The sequence below is a fragment of the Cryptomeria japonica genome, chromosome 1 (assembly GCF_030272615.1).
Source record: "Cryptomeria japonica chromosome 1, Sugi_1.0, whole genome shotgun sequence".
NCBI classification, from domain to species: domain Eukaryota; kingdom Viridiplantae; phylum Streptophyta; class Pinopsida; order Cupressales; family Cupressaceae; genus Cryptomeria; species Cryptomeria japonica.
In genome coordinates, this window is record NC_081405.1 from 692750571 (window position 1) to 692755864 (window position 5294).

The following is a 5294-nucleotide window of genomic DNA, read 5'->3' on the forward strand; positions in this document are numbered from 1 at the left end:
AAACAATAAGGTACATTATCTAACACAATATCCTTGAACTCCTCCAATAGGTCTAAAATCTCAATTGGAATCTCCTTATCTCCTCCTTTATCGACTCTAAGAATTAGTGCATAACGTATATACTTGTGCTACAAGCCATCCAATTTTTTTCTACCATCAACCAAACAAATTCTAGCATTGCTACATACCTTCTCTTCTACCTCTTTTAGGGGCTTCAATTTATAATAAAGTACATCCTTTGTCAAAGAATAAGTATTGGCATGCCTATCATGTACCACATGTTGATCAAATTGCCGCGTGACCTTTTCAACATGTGACAAACATCCATAGGCATGATGCCACATTGTACCTCATCATGGTAGTTCTTAATATTGAACTTTGTACCAAACATTGCTCATTGACCAAAGCTTTATGGTCCTTTTAAAACCATGCAATCCGATATGGCTACGGATGTCTCATCCTCTCTAACTTCAACTTTTTAATGATCTCCTCTAACACAATATTGTTAGTGCTATGTAAAGACCTCCATATTATTAAAATAACAAAATACACAATTCACTCACAATTAGTCATTAATTATAACAACTTGTTCAATTATGATGAATAGATACAATAAGTGACACTTTGATTTGACACAAAATTTTAATTACATGAGCCAAGAGATTTGCAAATCACAAGAAAACTACTTTAGTTACAAGGGACCACAAGATCGATTTACAATGAATATATAATACAAAGCTGAATATCATCCTAGCAGGGACTCCCAACATCTATCTCCCACACTTACATCACGGGTGAGAACACTGCCAGAGTGCTTTACCCCCCAACCATAAAGCATTTGTGATTCCCCAGAGTTCTTCCTGACACGAAGAATCATTGACCCTGCATGAGGACGCCTAGTGACTTGAAACTGGTAGGGGATGGAATCTAGTGCAACTTATTGTATCTACAATCTATGATGCTATTGTAATGACACTAAGATATGGAAGAGAGTGAAAATATAATGATTCACTTAGCAAGCATATACTAAGAGATCAATAAAATTTTGGCCAAAGATTTTTTAGAGCCAACTACTAGCAGATGAGTTAAAGCAAAGACTTAATCTCTCTGGAAACTCACCCTTCTCTTTTGACCCATATTTGGCATCCGTCCAATACACACATAATACACATTGAAAACAAACATATGCATAACAAAACATTTCAGAAGCATACATGAGCAACAACAAAAAAACATACAAGAGTATACAAGAACAATGGAGAACATTAAAAAACATTCAAGAGTTGAAGAAGTGTACATTGCTCAAAGATCATTCGAGTGCATACAATCATATCCACTTGTAAAGACCTCCATATTATCAAAATATTTAATTGCATAATTACAACAATTTTACACATAATTAAGAATTCACTTTTAAAATATAATCGTTTATGCTCAATATACCAAAAAGTAGTTACATATGTTATAACTCAACACAATGTTTGATTACATAAGCCAAGAGATTGACTAATGTTACAAAAGACCATAAAGTCAAATAAAATAAAATTATATAAAACAAAGCTGAATATTATCTTGACAAGGACTCCCAACATCTATCTCCCACGCTTACATCATGGGCGAGAACACTGCAAGAGCGCTTTACCACCCAACCGCGAAGCATTTATGCTTCCTAACATGAAGAACCACTGACCCTGCACGAAGAAGTCTAGCGACTCAAAACTGACAAGGGATGGAATCCGGTGCAACTTAGTGTATCTACAATCTATGATGCTATTGTATCAATGCTAAGATATGGAAGAGAGTGACAATATAATGATTCACTTAGCAAGCATATACCAAGTAATCAATAAAACTTTGGCCAAAGGTCTTTTAGAGCCGACTATCAACAAATGAGTTAAAGTAGAGGCTCAAGCCTCTCTGGAAACTCACCCCTCTTTTACTCCATATTCGACACCCGTCCAATACCACAAAATATACATTGAAAGCACAACAATGCATACAAAATAGGCATCAAGCATACATCACTCATTGGAACACAACAAAACATACACGAGCTTTCAACACACTAATGCATATGTGCAATAAGAATACAAATGCACATAGGAGCATATAAAGGCGTACGAGAGAACATGAGCACATTCAAGAACCTATACGAGCACACAAAGGAATGGAAGAGCACATACATTCTTACAAAGGCATATAAGAGTCTACACAAGCATGCTTGAGCATTTGAAGAGTACAAGTACCTATGGTGCATTAGTCTAAGCATATGCTCGAGTCTACACAAGCACTCTTATGCTTTAATATGTATCAATCTTTGCATTGCTTCAGTTTTTACTAAACAAGATTTGAATAAAACTTCAAACACGAGTATTCTAAATTATAGACACACTCAATTCAAAGGATCAATAAGAAGCACATTTGACACCAACTTCAATACCTTAGTTATTAAGGTCCCTCTAGATTTTCATTGATTAATGTCCACCCATTACAAATAGGGAAGATAAGGTAAATAGGTTGATCCACACAAATCATATCTCTACCTCTCCATGTTACTTCCCAATATTTATAAATCATTTATATAAATACTCCAATAAAGAAATTTAAAATTAAAATTAATTCCAATAAAACCTCTTTATAGTGAACTAATTTGAAAATTAACTATATTTTTCCTAAATTCCTACCAATAGAGATTAGTTCTTTTTCTTACATAATTTTACTTCTCAAATATTTACCTTACCTAAATCTCAAATGAAAAAAAACATTTTTTTAATTAAATTAATTTCCTTCCTTATGGAAGTTTTAGATGGGTTCCACCAAACCTCATCTTAGCTTTTAAATCTAAGATATTATTTTATTTTTAATTACTAAATTTCCCCCTTTTTTTTTGGGTGCCCATACGTGGGATTTCATGAACCATCTTTTTTTATGGGTGCCCATACGTGGGATTCTATGTTCCACCATTTATAAAGAGAAAAGAGAAAAAGTAACCAAAAGAGTAATGATTTTATAATTTTTAATGAATGAAGTAAAACACTATGCAGGAGAACTTAAAGTAGTCAAGAAAATGCTATCGAGAAATACATGTGAACTGTTTGAAAATATGCTCTACTTTCATTACGGTAGACATGTACGCGAGATGTGGAAGCTTAGCTGTCTGGGAAACCTGTTAAAATGTATTTATTTTTTAAACAAAATGAAATCGGCATTCTGCCTGCTTGTACTCAGAATAGGGTATGGAGTCTGGGCATTAATCAAAGTATAATTTAAAATGTATCAATTTTTAAAATTTGGTAATAATGTGTGCCACTCCCAATCACCCCCAGTCTTTAAAATAAACTTATACACTTGACTCAATAAAGAAGAATTCATGCACAAATTCTCTTGATTGATTTCAAATTGGGACAAATTGTTTTGCATCTTGGGACAAAATGGGACAAATTCGGATAAAGAAGAATTTATGCACAAATTGGGACAAATTGTCTTGCATTGATTTCAAATTGGAACAAATTGTCTTGCATCTTATATATGAAATTTGAAGTTCCTTCTAGTAACGCAACTTTTTGATTGGATCCCAAAAATGCTACAACTTATGTGCTCGTCTAAAACATCTAGGCAGAAATAGACAAGTGTAGAGAGGTTCAAATAGTAAGGAGATTGATGCAAGATGGATGAATTAAAAAGATCCAAAAAATGCTGCAACTTATGTGCTCGTCTAAAACATCTAGGCAGAAATAGACAAGTGTAAAGAGGTTCAAATAGTAAGGAGATTGATGCAAGATGGATGAATTAAAAAGATACCTGGATGTAGTTGGATTAATGGCCATAAAATAGAACATTCTTTTGTGTCAGAGACATTTCACATCATCAGGCTACTCTGCATCTAAATTCATCTCCAAGGTTGTTGCAAGAGAAATTATTCTCAAAGATGTGAATTGTTTACATATTTCAAAAATTGACAATGTTCTTGTGGAGATGATGATGCTAAATGAAAGAATCTGAAAAATAGACTTGCACTATAATAATAATGTACAGTATCATGTAATAATGAAGTGACAATGTCCATTAAAAAAATAACAAAAGGGAAATTCTGTCAGATATATAGATTGGAAAGCATTTGGATAAAGTGCGGTAACTGTTTGACAAAATGCCTCAAGGGAATATCATCTCTTATAATCAACTGATTTACAAAGTATGCAGGGAAAAGATTTGACGAAGTCTTTCGAATCTTTCAAACAGACAATAGGCAGGTGTAAAGCAGAAATCTAAACTTTTATTCTCATGATGCTAGCCATGAAACAGGGTATGAACACCCATCGAAGTGTAAAGAAGGTGGATTATGTACGAAGAAAAATGTTGGTATAAATAAAGGACAATAGTGGATGCACAGACAAAGCACGACTTCTGTTTGACAGAATGCATCATTTGCATATGTTCTATTATTTATCTGTACCCAGTAACCCACTAACAAGCTCCTCTACGCCTGAAAAAACAAAACATATCAATCTCCTATTAGCATTATCACAATTAATTACTAAATGATAAGCTGAAAGCTATCTCTCCTGTGTATTCTTTCGTAACTCGTCTCTCTCACCTGAATCATAACAAGCCAAAATAAAGGAAAAAAAAAATATCAATCTCCTATTAGCATTATCACAATTAATTACTAAATGATAAACTGAGAAGCTATCTCTCTTGTGTATTCTTTCTGAAGTCGTCTCTCTTACCTGGATCACAAGGAGCCAAAATAAAGGAAAAATAAACATATCAATCTCTTATTAGCATTATCACAATTAATTACTAAATGATAAACTGAAAGCTATATATCTCTCTTGAGTATTCTTTTTAATCTTTGGGTTTTCCAATCTACATTTGTTGTCCAAATGAATCTTTTTCTCAAATAAATACTTTTAACTGATCGGCTAGATGCATAATACCCTACAAAAATCACTATGTATAATTTGAAGTAGAACAGTACAAAGTTAGGGAGTACACACGCCTTGTCATAGTTTCATATGGTTAAACGAAACAAATAAGGAGAAACATGCATTAATAATATTTGATCAAACAACAAACTAGCAATAACATCCTTTTCATTACAAGAGGAAAAACTAAAATAATCTAAATCATACATCCTCTTCATGCATCCTCTTCATGCATCATTAATTAGAAGAGGGTGTTTGAAAAAGTTGGCATTTTATTTCTGTTCTCCATGATGATCTTATGAAAAACCATTTTGGAGCTGTCGTGTGTAGTGTGCATGCTGTGTATGTGTGCAAAAAAAAGGGTTTGGT